The sequence below is a fragment of the Dama dama genome, chromosome 33 (genome assembly GCF_033118175.1).
Source record: "Dama dama isolate Ldn47 chromosome 33, ASM3311817v1, whole genome shotgun sequence".
NCBI lineage: Eukaryota > Metazoa > Chordata > Mammalia > Artiodactyla > Cervidae > Dama > Dama dama.
Genome location: NC_083713.1, coordinates 39,077,456 through 39,091,870, shown reverse-complemented (window position 1 = coordinate 39,091,870; position 14,415 = coordinate 39,077,456). Strand labels below are relative to the sequence as shown.

The window sequence follows — 14,415 nt, the reverse complement described above, 5'->3', positions numbered from 1 at the left end:
GGCCTTAGGAAGTATCACTATGAACAAAGCTAGTGGAGGTGATGGAATTCCAGTTGAGCTATTTCAAATCCTCAAAGATGATGCTGTGAAAGTGCTGCACTCAATATGCCAGCAAATTTGGAAAACTCAGCAGTGGCCACAGGACTGGAAAAGGTCCGTTTTCATTCCAATCCCAAAGAAAAGCAATGCCAAAGAATGCTCAAACTACCGCACATTTGCACTCATCTCACATGCTAGTAAAGTAATGCTCAAAATTCTCCAAGCCAGGCTTCAGTAATATGTGAACCGTGAACTTCCAGATGTTCAAGCTGCTTTTAGAAAAGGCAGAGGAACCAGAGATCAAATTGCCAACATCCACTGGATCATCAAAAGAGCAAGAGAGTTCCAGAAAAACACTTCTGCTTTATTGACTATGTCAAAGCCTTTGACTGTGTGGATCACAACAAAATGTGGAAAATTCTTCGAAAGATGGGAATACCAGACCACCTGGCCTGCCTCTTGAGAAACCTGTACGCAGGTCAGGAAGCAACAGTTAGAACTGGACATGAAACAACAGACCGGTTCCAAATAGGAAAAGTAGTACATCAAGGCTGCATATTGTACCCTGCATATTTAACTTATATGCAGAGTACATCATGAGAAACGCTGGGCTGGAGGAAGCACAATCTGGAATCAAGACTGCTGGGAGAAATATCAATAACCTCAGATATGCAGATGACACCACCCTTAGGGCAGAAAGTGAAGAACTAAAGAGCCTCTTGATGAAAGTGAAAGAAGAGAGTGAAAAAGTTGGCTTAAAGCTCAACCTTCAGAAAACTAAGATAATGGCATCTGGTTCCATCACTTCATGGCAAATAGATGGGGAAACAGTGGAAACAGTGGCTGACTTTATCTTTCTGGGCTCCAAAATCACTGCGGATGGTGATTGCAGCCACAAAATAAAAAGACGCTTACTCCTTGGAAGGAAAGCTATGACCAATCTAGACAGCATATTAAAAAGCAGAGACATTACTTTGTCAACAAAGGTTCATCTAGTCAAGGCCATGGTTTTTCCTATGGTCATGTGTGGATGTGAAGGTTGAACTGTGAAGAAAGCTGAGCACCGAAGAATTGATGCTTTTGAACTGTGGTGTTGGAGAAGACTCTTGAAAGTCCCTTGGACTGCAAGGAGATCCAACCAGTCCATCCTAAAGGAAATCAGTCCTGGGTGTTCATTGGAAGGACTGATGCTGAAGCTGAAACTCCAATATTTTGGCCACCTGATGTGAAGAGCTGACTCATTTCAAAAGACCTTGATGTTGGGAAAGATTGAAGGCAGGAGGAGAAGGGGATTACAGAGGATGAGATGGTTGGATGGCATCACCGACTCAATGGACATGAGTTTGGGTAAACTCTGGGAGTTGGTGATGGTCAGGGAAGTCTGGAGTGATGAGGTTCATAGGGTTGCAAAGAATCGGACACGACTGAGTTACTGAACTAAACTGAACTCCTTTTCTGCCTTGTGTGTTTTAAATATAGCTGATTTACAATATTTCATTAGTTTCAGATGTACAGCAAAGTGATGATTTGGAGATATACACACATATACACTCTTTTTTTAATTTTAAAGTTTATTTTTGTGCTGTGCTGGGCTTTGTTGGTGCGTTAGCTTTTCTCTACTTGCAGTGAGTGGGATTTACTGTTTGTTGAGGTGCTAGGGTTTCTCATTGTGGTTGCTTTGCTTACCATGGAGCACCAGCTCTAGGGCATGTGGGCTTCAGTAGCTGTAGCACATGGGCTCTGTAGTTGTGGCTCTCAGGCTCTAGATCATGGGCTCAGTAGTTGCTCTGCAGCATGTGGAATCTTCCAGATCAGTGATCAAACCCATGTCTCCAGCACTAGTGCGTAGATTCTTTTTACTGAGCCGCCAGGGAAGCCCCTACACTCTTTTTGAAAATTTCTTTTTCATTATAGCTTATTACAAGATATTGCATATCATTTCCTGTGCTACACAGTAAAACTTTATTGTTTATCTACTTTATATAGTGGGCATATATATAATGTGGTAGTGAGCATCTGTTAATTCCATACTCCCAATTTATTCCTCCCCCCTTCCCCTTTAGTAATCATAAATTTGTTTTCTGTTTGTGAGTCTGTTCTTGTTTAGTAAATAAATCAATTTCTATGATTTTTTAGAAGCCATATATGTGGTAACATACAATATTTGTCTATGTCTGACTTATTTCACTTAGCTTAATAATCTCTACATCCATCCATGTAGCTATAAATGTCATTGTTTCACTTTTTTAATGACTAATATACACTACATGTATATATGGGTATATATATATATCACATTATCTTTATCTGTTCATCTGTTGATAGACACTTAGATTTCTTCCATATCTTGACTATTGTAAATAGTGCTGCTATGAACACTTGGGTGCATGTATCTTTTCCAATTAGAGTTTTCATTTCTTTCTGGATATATGGCCAGGAATGGAAGTGCTGGATCATATGGTAACTTCATTTTCAATTTTTTAAGGAGCTTTCCATAGTGACTGCACCAATTTACATTCCTAGCAACATAAAAGGGTTCCCTTTCCTTCACACTCTCTCCAGCGTTTATTTGTAGACTTTTTGAAGATGGCCTTTCTCACTGGAGTGAGGTGATACCTTATTATAGTTTTGATCTGCATTTCTCTAATAATTAGCAATGCTGAGCATTTTTTCATGTGTCTGCTAGCCATCTGTATGTCATTTGGAGAAATGTCTATTTAGGTCTTCTGCCCGTTTTTTGGTTCTTTTTTTAATTATTATTAAATTTATTTATTTTTGGTTGCACTGGGTCTTTGTTGTTTTGCATGGGCTTTCTCTAGTTGTGGCAAGTGGGTGGTACTCTTTGCTGCAGTGCAGGGACTTCTCATTGCAGTGGCTGCTCTTGTTGTGGATCACAGACTCTAGACATTCAGATTTCAGTAGTTGTAGCACACGGGCTCAGTAGTTGCAGCACATGGGTATTAGAGAACAGAGACTCCAATAGTTGCAGCTCCAGGGGCTGGCAGTTGCAGCTTAGAGGCTCTAGAGCACGGGCTCTGTAGCTGTGGTTCACAGGCTGAGTTGTTACATGCATGTGGAATCTCCCTGGACCAGGGATCAAACCCATGTCCCCTGCATTGGCAGGCAGATTCTTAACCACTGTGCCACTGAGGAAGTTCCTTCTGCCCATTTAAAAAAATTCTTTTTCATCAATGAGTTGTATAAACTGTTAATATATTTTGGAAATTAAGCCCTTGTGTGTTGCACTGCTTGCAAACATTTTCTCCCATTAACTGTCATTTTGTTTATGATTTTGTTTGATGTGTACAAATTTCTATGTTTGATTGGGTCCTATTTGTTTATTCTTTCTTTTATTTCTATTGCTTTGGGAGAGTGAGCTAAGGAAATACTGCTAAAGTTTACGTAAGAGGCTATTTGCCTATGCTCTCTTCTAGAAGTTTATGGTGTCATGTCTTATATTTAAGTCTTCAAATCATTTTGAGTTTATTTTTGTGTATGCTGTGAGGGGGTGATCTAACTTCATTGGTTCACATGTGGCTGTCCGGTTTTCCCAACATCACTTGCTAAAGAGACTGTTTTTTCACCTTTGTATATTCTTGCCTCCTTTGTTTACAAGCAATTGACCACAGTATGTATGGATTTATCTCTGGGCTCTTTTTTCTGTTCCACTGATTAATACATCTGTTTTTGTCTCAATACCATACTGTTTTGATTACTGTAGCTTTGCAGTATTGTCTGAAGTCTAGAAGGATTATGCCACCCACTTCGTTCCACTTCCTCATGATTGCTTTGGCAATTACTGGTCTTTTCTGATTCCGTATAAATTTTAGGATTATTTGTTCTAGCTCTGTGAAAAATGTTATGGGTAATTTGATAGGGATTGCATTAAATCTGTAGATTGCTTTGGGTAGTCCAGCCATTTTAACTGAATTAATTCTTCCAATCCAAGAGCATAGGTTTTTTTCCATTTCCTTGAATCCTCTTAAATTTCCAATTTTTATAGTTCTAAGCATGTATCTTTTACCTCCTTGATTACTACATTTATGACTATTTTCTTTTTTCATGCAATTTTAAAGAGAATTTTTTTTTTTTAACTTTCTCTTTGTGGTATTTCATTGCTAGTGTGAAGAAATGCAACAGGTTTCTATACATTACTCTTTTATCCTGCTCTCTTGATGAATTCGGTTAACAGTTCTCATAGTTTTTATGTGGAGTTTTTAGGGTTTTCTACATAGAGTATCAGGCATCTGTATCAAATGACAAATTTTACCCCTTCCCTTCCAACTTGGATGCCTTTTATTTCTTTTTCTTCTCTGACTTATGTGGCTAGGACTTCCAATACAGTGTTGAACAGTAGTGGTGAGAATGGGCATCCTTGTCTTATTCCAGAATTTACCAGGAAGACTTTCAGCTTTTCACCATTTGGTAGTTTCTTGGCTGTGGGCTTGATGTTGAGGTATGTTCCCTCTATACTCACTTTAGGAAGAGTTTTATCAGGAATAAAATTGGTTTTGGTTGTGGAATTTCATCAAATGCTTTTTGTCCATCTATAGAGATGATCATGTGATTTTTGTCTTTTTCTGTTGTTAATGTGGTATATCAAATTAATTGATTTGCATATGTTGAACCATCCTGGTGACCCTAGAATGAAACCCACTTGATCACAGAGCACGATCCTTTTTATATGTTGTTGGATTCAGTTTGCTAAAATTTTGTTGAGGATTTTTACATCTATATTCATCAAAAATATTGACCTGTAATTTTCTTTTTTGGTAGTGTCTTTGTCTGGCTTTGATATCAGGGTGATGGGGGCTTGATACAATGATTTTGGGAGTGCTCCCTCCTCTTCAACCTTTTGGAAGAGTTTGAGAAGAACAGATATAAGTTTTGTTTGGTGGAATTGCCCAGTGAAGCCATCCAGTCCTGGACTGTTGCTGGAATGAGTTTTTAAATTACAAATTCTAGTTTATTTCTAGTGATTGGTCTGTTCAAATTATCAATTTCATCTTATCAATTTCAGTTTTGATGGGATGTATGTTTCTAGAAATGTTTCCATGTTTTCTAGGTTGTCCAATTTGTTGGCATGTAACTGTTTACAGTATTCTCTTATCTGTTTCTTATGGTCTTGTGTGTGTGTGTGTGTGTGTGTGTGTGTGTGTGTGTGTGTGTTTCTAATTTTAATTTCAAGTTCTAGTTTAATTTAATTCTAATTTCAAGTTTTTTCCAAAAACAAGGCCCCAGGAAATCCCAGGTTCAATATGCTCCTAGGCTTGGTCCACTGCTGTCTTGTATTCACAGGTAGGTGTTCATTCACCAACAGTAAAGCCCAGGATGGATGTGATAAAACAGGACTTCCTTATTCATGGCATGAGCCCTTTGCTGGTTTCAGAGGTGGACAGTGGTTATCAGAGAAAACACACAGGAATTTTTCCTTGGAACTGAGGTGGGATCAAAAGTGTCTGTTGTGAACATCACTATGTTTTCTCTGACTCTTTGCCTCCAGTTTCTGAAGATATATTCTAGCAGAAAACAATCTTCCTTGAAGATACTGAGTGAAAATTTCATAAAACAAAAACACACACTTCCAGTGCACTGTGTTTTCAGGTACACGGGGTTTAGTTCAGTTGCCAGACGAGCTGATTGATGTGTTCACCTCAATAGCCAGGTGAGCTTACTTCCTTGATATAGCCCACTCTATTCTTCATAGTGTGACAGGCCACTGAGAGTTGGAAAGGGTGCAGTAACCCTGCAATCACGTCGAAATTCTTCCCTGGGAAGGCAATTTCATGAATGAGGTCTTCTAAGCAAATGACATCAAACTTCCCCAGGTGCTTCTCAATCACTGTGTTGTCTGTCACAGGGATGACCTTGTTCTTGACCTTGGCTTGTCCATGTTTCAAGATGAGTTCCTGAACAGACTTGAGATTGGGAAATCCCCAGGTCACATAAGGTTCCACAATACAAAGCGTCTTCATGCTTTGAGGGGTCACTTTCATAAAGACACCACCAAAAATCTTATTCAGGCAAAGTCTTGCAATTGTCCTCTGCACCAGTGAACTCACCCCATTAATCCTTTCAATATGTACAACAAAGGCCAAGGAATGTTTGTCTGGCACTTTCAAGCCACAAGCTTTCACTTTTAGCCATCTGAGTTGTACCCTGTCCTGTAGTTGCCACCAGGAATCATGCATGAACCATTCTAGTCACTTAAACTTGATCTCTTATCCTTTTCTCTGCTCTTTCCTTTGCAAAAGTGCCTGTTTTGCCTGGGTGGCTTTGAGGGCCTGATAAGCCTTCTTCTTTTTCAGGAGATTCTCTGCAACCAAAGGGATTTTTCTTCTTGGCTCTTCCTCCACCATTTTTCCAATGCTGCAGCTACTACTCATGTCTCTCTTGTGGTTTTAAATGAGCATTTTATAGGATTCCACTTTGTCTCCTTTCCTAGTCCATCAGCTATAGTTCATATTTTGATTTTTTTATTGGTTTTATTAGAGTTTTTAATATGCAACAGTCCAAATGCACTTTCAAATAACACTACTCCACTTCATCTGTAGTATACCTCATAATAACAAAATAATTCTAATTTCTCCCTCCTATCCTTTGTTTCACTGCTGTTATTCATTTCACTTATCCCTGGGTTGGGAAGATCCTTGGGAGAAGGAAATGGCAACCCACTCGAGTATTCTTGCCTGGAAAATCCCATGGACAGAGAAGCCTGGAAGGCTACAGTCCATGGGATCACAAGAGTCGGGCACGACTTAGCGACTAAAAAAAAACAAACATATATGAGAATGCTGTGCTATGCTGTGCTGAGTTGTGTTTGACTCTTTGTGACCCCACAAACTGAAGCTAGCCAGGCTCCTCTGTCCGTGGAATTTTCCAGGCAAGAATACTGGAGTGGATTGTCATTTCCTATGCCAACATATGAGAATACTTAAGCATATATGTGGGCTTCCCAGGTGGCGCTAGTGATAAAGAATCTACCTGCCAATGTAGAAGATGCAAGAGACGCAAGTTGAATCCCTGGGTCAGGAAGATCCCCTGAGTAGGAAATGGCAACCCACTCCAGTACTCTAGCCTGGAAAATCCCACGGACAGAGGAGCCTGACGGTCTATAGTCCATGGGGCCACAAAGAGTTGGACATGATTGAGCAACTTAGCCTACACACATACAAGTGTATACATACATAGATAAGACATATACATAATTGAATATATTGTTGCTATTATTATTTTTAACACAGTGCTGTGAGCTCAATTAAGAATAAAGTAAATAAAAGTTCTTATTTTATCTTCAGTTTTTACTTCTTTGATGTTCTTCCTTTCTTTATGTAGATCTGAGTTTCTGAACTGTATTATTTTCCTGTCTCTAATGAATTTCTTTCTCTCTCTTTTTGGCAAGGCTGGTCTACAGGCAACAAATTCTCTTAATTTTTGTCAATTTTCCCTTCAGTTTTGAAAGTAATTTCACATAATACAGAATTCTACATTGGTGGTGTTTTTTTCTCCCAACAGTTTTGATATTTCAGTCCACACTACAGTCTTTGTGTTTATGTGGCTTCTGAGGAGGTGCTGGATGTAATTATTTTGTTCCTTTATAGGTAAGATTATTTTTAACTCTGTCCTATTTCAGGTTTTTTTTTTTTTTTAATCTTTGACTTTTTAAAATTGAATGTGATATGCCAAGGTATAGTTTTGGGGGATATTTATCCTGCTTGGTGTTCTTTGAGTTTCCTGGATCTGTAGTTCGGGGTCTAACATTAATTTGGGGGAAATTCTCAGTCATTTTTCTTTCAAATAGTTCTTTTCTTTCTTCTCCTGATAGTCCCATTACATCCACGATAAACCTTTTCTAGTTGTCCCACAGTCTTTGTTTAAGCACATAGGGTGGGGGTCCCTGGAGAAAGAGAATGAGGCATGGCTTTCTTGACATAAGGGAATACTTTTTTGACATTAACCATTTTGTGATCTAATCCTGACCACAATGCTTGCCTTTGAATAGGTCTCAGTAATTAATCACCTTAAAAGAGGAAGAACAAACAACTGTTATCAGGCAAGAGAAGTAACAATAGCAGACTCCCAATTTTGTTTCAGTGGTAAAAATTAGCCTAAAGTGCTCAACCATCAGATCAATAGGAACCTAAGGGATGAAGACATTGATCTCCTCTTTTTTCTTTTAATAATATATTTTAATAATATAATTTAATAATATAATTTATACTTTATCCCCCAGAACTTATTATTTTTATTAATAACTTTTCTTAAAATATTTTAGAAATATTGAGATAATATGACAGCATTCTATTGGAAAAAGCTGCCTTAAAATGTCTTTATTTCTTGCTAAAGTTTTGGTTATTCCTACAAAATTTATATGAAACTGATGCTTTCTAAGAGTAAAAGAACATTTTCAAAAATCTTTCTTATCTAGGGGACTCTACATTCTCTCTTTTTTAAAATTTTATCTTACATTGGAGTATAGTCGATTTCCAATGTTGTGTTATACTCTGTCAACTTAACTAGTTTCCCCTGAGTACACTGTTTGTTAAGAATGGACTGCTCTGGTGTATTTCAAACTGGTTCCTTTCTCTCTTTCCATGCCAGAAGCCTGATGGGATTTTTCTTTGATTTTTATTGTGGAAATAAACATTTATTTCAGTTTAATTAAACACAGTCTAGAAAATCTAGGGTATTACATGATATAATCTGGGAATAGGCAATATTTTTTAAGTTTAGCTAGCAAGCCCAAAATTATAAAGAAATCACATACATATTTTACCATATGCACGTATCTATGAACACATGGTAAAATAAAATAAATGGCAAGACACTTTCTCCTTCGAAGAACAGCTATGACAAATGTAGACAGCGTATTAAAAATCAAAGACATCACTTTGTTAACAAGGTTTGTATAATCAAAGCTATGGTCTTTCCAGTAGTCATATACAGATGTGAGAGTTGGACCATAAACATGACTGAGTGCCAAAGAATTGATGCTTTCAAGCTGTGGTGCTTGGACTAAGTTTGGTACAAACCCTAGGACCGAAGGAGATCAAACCCATCAATCCCAAAGGAAATCAACCCCGAATGTTCAGTGGAAGGACTGCTGCAGAAGCTGAAGCTCCAATACTTCGGTCACCTAATGAAAAGAGCTGACTCACTGGAAAAAATCCTGATGATAGGAAAGATTGAAGACAAAAGGAGAAGGGGGTTAGCAGAGTATGAGGTGTTTAGATAGCATCACTGACTCAATTGGCATGAGTTTGAGCAAATTCTGGGAGATGGTGGAGGACAGGGGAGCCTAGCATGCCACAGTCCACGGGGTTGCAAAGAATAATAGGAAACGACTTAGTGACTGAACAACAGACAGAAGACAGTTAAAGAAACACGGTGAAGGCAGGACAGAGTAGCAATATCTGTGACACTGAAAAGAAATGATAGGACTTCCCTGGTGGTCTAGTGGTTAAGAATCCACCTGCCAATGCAGGGGTCACAGGTTTGATCTCTGGTCCAGGAAAATTCCACGTGCTGCGCGGCAACTAAGTTCACGTGCCATAGAGTTGAGCCCTCACTCTAGAGCCCGCAGCCTGCAACTACGGACCCCTCATGCCACAACGACTGAAGTCTGCACATCTAAAGCCTGTGATTCACAACAAGAGAAGCCATTGCAATAAGAAGCCCATGAATAGCAACAAGAGTAGCTCCCATTTGCTCACTGCAACTAGAGAAAGCCCATGTACAACAAACACCCAGCACAGCGATAAATAAATACATAAATAAAATGAAAAGGATAATTGATATAAATAAGGATTTAGAGAAAAAGGTACCTTTGATTGCAAAATTGAGATGAATATGCACATGAAATTTGATGCTGTTTTATCAAATAAATGGAAAAAATATCTATATGAGTATTTCTCTCTCTGCATGTGTGTTAACTATTCTTTTAATATTGTATTACTGTGAAGAAAAAAATGAAGAATACTAAATTTGCAAGAATGTTTATGAAATAGTAAATAGAGGTAGGAGAGCTAAATAAAACAGGTAAATAAAAAAGAGAGCTAAATAGGGAAGAAAAAGGGGGAAGGGGAAAAAAACAGCCTATACTAAAATAGCTAGCATGTATGACACATTGTTACAAAATTACAAACAAATGTAGACAAGAAAGAAATTAAGATTATAAAGGACATTGCAACCAACTTGCCAGAGGGCATATCCAAGTAATTCATATCAGTATTTATTAACAGATGCCCTTCTGCTTGAAGTGTCACAAAATGTAGTCCAATGTGGACATGAGGCAGAGTATATATGGTCTTGGTTATTATTAATCTGAGGTTGTTATGTATGTGTTCAGCTTGACTGTACTAAAGGGACAGGGGTCAGTTCAATCTGGTTTTATGGTTTATTCCAGGGGTGATCAAACTCTCTACAAAAAACCAACTAGTAAATATTTTAGGCTTTCTGGGTCATATCATCTCTATCATAACTACTTATCTCTGCCACTGTATGTAAAAACAGTCATAGACTGCAATGGTTAATTTTATGTGCTAACTTGGGGAGGCTAGAATATCAAGTCACTTAATCAAATTCTAATTTAGGCATTGTAGTGAAGATATTTTGTAATTGTGGATAGACAGATATGTATCGTATACTATTGGTTCTGTTTCTATGGAGAACTCTGATTTATACACAGATAATACATAAACTAATGGGCCTGGCTGTGTTCCTATAAAACTATTTACAGTAACAAGCAGTGAATCCAACCTCTAGTACTATCAACAACAAAGACAGTAACTTTTATTAAAAGCTCTATGTTTTGACACTGTGAAAAGTGTTTCATACATGGATCCAAGTGTCCCATAAACTGAGAATTGTCTCTGACCAGGCCAGATATTCTGGAGCAGCAATGAGAGCAGGAATAATTTTCCTAGAACCAGTGAGACCATAAGCTTAAGCTTAAGAAAGAGTTTCTCGGAGAAGGTTTCAAGATGGTATTCTTTTAATTGGTTTTTATATTGTCTTCTCTACTGGTTTTGGAGATCAAAAGTTATTGCTGCTGCTAATCCAACAGAAGTCAACCAAGAGCATGTCTTGGATGCTCATTTATTAAATGGGGCATCTTTCATTTGTTCCTGAAAAGGGGAAAATTTAAATTCACTAAATCAAAGGTTTTTACTTTTGGAATAAAAAGAATTTTTTACATCAAAGATTTAAAGCGAAGGACCTTTTAAGTAACGTATTCCTTAGAAGGAAGAATCTTCACACTATAGACTGTTATTCAATAATAATAAGTACTGTATACTTAAGAGTTAGCTTTAACTTTAAATGGTAGATCTTCAATTTGGTTGACGCCACAGGTTCCCTTCTCCAGAATTAATAAAATTCCCATTTAAGAAGAAATTGCCATCCTTTGTTTTCAACTTAGGGACACTCCCCTTCTCACCCCGCATAAGAGGATCCTAGGTATTACCGGCTGTTCCTCAAAAGTTTAAGAAATGACTACATTCAAAAAATAGGTTGATTTATAAAAAGTAAATATAACCATATCTTTTCAAGATCATATCATTTATGCAAAGTGGAGAATATCTATAAAATTGCCCTTACCATAGAGAAGCTTCTTGGAAGGCTAGGTTGTGAATGATAAGATATGGGGAAAATAGAAACTTTAAAATTCAGTATCTGAAAGAGAATTCTAACCTATCAGGTAGTTGAAGAAATATTCAAGCATAAGAGCAGAGTTGTTATGACCATGACCAAATGATAGACAAATTTATAAAGTAAAAGGGGATAAATTAATAATAGTAAAGAAGACCTTAGAGAAGAAGCCAAGTTCAAAAATGGAAATTAATGGGTTGGAGGGGCAAGTGGTGAACAAAGATATTTATACACAAAAAGGTATGTCAGAGTTGATCATAAGGATAAAAAGTTCAGCAAAGAAAAGTCAAAAGGGGGAAATTTGTGCAAAAAAAGACAATCACGGGGTCTAAATTGGTCAGAAAAGTTCTAATTTCAAATAATTTCCCTGTCAAAGCACTGGTGCTGATTTCAAGTTCAGAAAATATAGTCACTCTATTTTTATCTATAATCTCTATCAAATTGTCTTTAATGTAGAAAATCTCAATAATTACTTTCTGATAATGAAAATTATCTGGAAACTCAAATCAGAGAAAGTACATTGAAAACAGTATCAACTAACAATTCTTAAACAAAAAAAATACTTACTAGTGGTCTTTATTTACTAGCATCAACAAGACACTAATTTGGAAGGTCTGCTTAGCCTAAGTAATTGGTGCCACACTCACCTCTTCTGATATTATCAGTGCTGGGTAGGGATGAAGTCACAGTCTGCCAAAATCTCAACCATTCTTGACAGGTTTGGGGTTTCTGTAGAGAAGTTACCTCTACCAGATCTGACTGCCATACCTCAGGAAAATGGTAGTCAATCCTTCTAGTGTAGAATGTACCTCAGAAGATGTTTAAGGGACCTATACAATAAGCCCCAGAAAGATAATATTAGTAGTGATTTGGACATGGAATGTAATAGCTAACAATCATGGAATGCTATGTTCTAGGAACTGAGGCATTATCTCATTTAATCCTTTTAAAAACGCACTGGGTATTCTTCATTTTGCAGACAGTAAAGAATCTGCCTGCAATGCAGGAGACCTGGGTTCCATCCCTGGGTGGGGAAGATTCCCTGGAGAAGGAAATGGCAACCCACTCCAGTATTCTTATCTAGGAAATTCCATGGACGGAGGAGCCTGGCGAGCTACAGTCCATGGGATAGTAAAGAGTAGGACAGGGCTTAGTGACTAAAACACAAACAGGATACCTAGGCTTGGCAAGGTTAAAGAAATACTCAAGAACTTCTTTGGCAGTCCAGTGGTTAAAGACTCCACTTCCAATACAAGAGGCACAGGTTTGATTCTTGGTTGGGAAACTAAGATCTCACATGCCCAGCAGACAAAACAAAACAAAACACAGAATCGCTCAAGACCACAAAGGTAGTGAGAGGCAGGGCTGGGATTTGAACTTATGCAGTACGGTGCTTCAGGATGTGTATACCCATAACCACAAAGCTACAGGTACAAAACAAGTTGGGGGAAGAAAAAGTTTTCTATACAAGGCAAATCAATTTTCTCAAACTTAGTCTCTGTTCACTTTATCCCACACCAGATAGTTAATCTTCAAATCACATTTTAAAAAGTTAGACTGGCGTTTATGTACCAACTTGAAACAATAATAATCTTTAGTATTTTACAATTTACATTAGTGAAGCATGGACAGTCTGTTAGTCTCCAACATTGAGTGAAACAGAGATGATACTGATTAGTGCACACCCTCCAGATGAAATGACAAAGAAATACACATAAACTTCACACTTCATTTATTGAAATCATTTGTATCCAATGAATTCCTTAAGCAAACCAATAAAATAAGTCCGTTTACAAGTGTCATCAGTATGCCTCCAAGTTTCAATAACTTATTTTTACCAGTAAGGAACTTACATGTTTGATACCTTATTCAAAAGCCACATATCACCTAAATCCACAGAAATGTTGGCTTTTTCTGTAATCTACTCCCTTAGTATTCATTTGACATCTTGGTTTACCACATTTACAGTTTTTTTAAAGTTTCGTCTCATTCTCATCAGACCATTTATCACACAATTTTCCTCCCTCTTTCTAAGTGGATGCATTTTTACCGCAAAATCTGTAGCTACACTATCAAAGATTAGTGCCACGATTTTAAAAGACATGACTGCAGAAATACACCACTACCAACACTGAACTACCACAAGGAACGAATGGTCTGGGACGAATCGGCTCCGACCCTTAAAGGGGAGGGCTCGCTGCCATCACATAGGGTGAACACGGAATGGGAGGAGGGGAGGTCGGAAAGGCAGTGTTTGATTCAAGTCAATAAACATTCACTGCGCCACTCACCAAGCGCAAAAGGGGAAAAAAAGAAAAAAAAGATGGGCGGTATTTCAAGCAGTGGGCCCTGCAGATTTGCCGAAGGGGCCAATATCCTGTGGCGCTGACTCGGGCGCTGGGGAGCAGTAGGGCTGGATATGAGCCCTTCACCAGCCAGGCGAGGGCGGCCAACCAGGGCCGGGCCTCCGGTGCCCCGCTCCCAATGCCCGCAAACTCGCCGGCCCAGTCGCCAGCCCGCCGGCCGATCAGCCGCAGCCGCTTACCGGTGGCGCCTCGCTGCCTCCCCGGGGGCAGCCCTTCAACGGTTGCCGCAGTCAGAGCACCACCCCGCGGTGGGGTACGTCGAGCCCGCCTGCAGCTCTCGGATCCGCGTAGCTCCACCAATCTCGCGAGAACTCGGCGGAGTCCGCGAAGTCGCGGAGAGGAGAAGGGAGGGGCATTTAAC

At 38.6% G+C, this 14,415-nt stretch overlaps 1 pseudogene; it reads right to left on the bottom strand.

The window, feature by feature from the left end:
* Nucleotides 1-5,136: 5,136 nt before the first annotated feature.
* Nucleotides 5,137-6,529, bottom strand: LOC133051099 (large ribosomal subunit protein uL30-like; annotated as a pseudogene).
* Nucleotides 6,530-14,415: the final 7,886 nt, after the last annotated feature.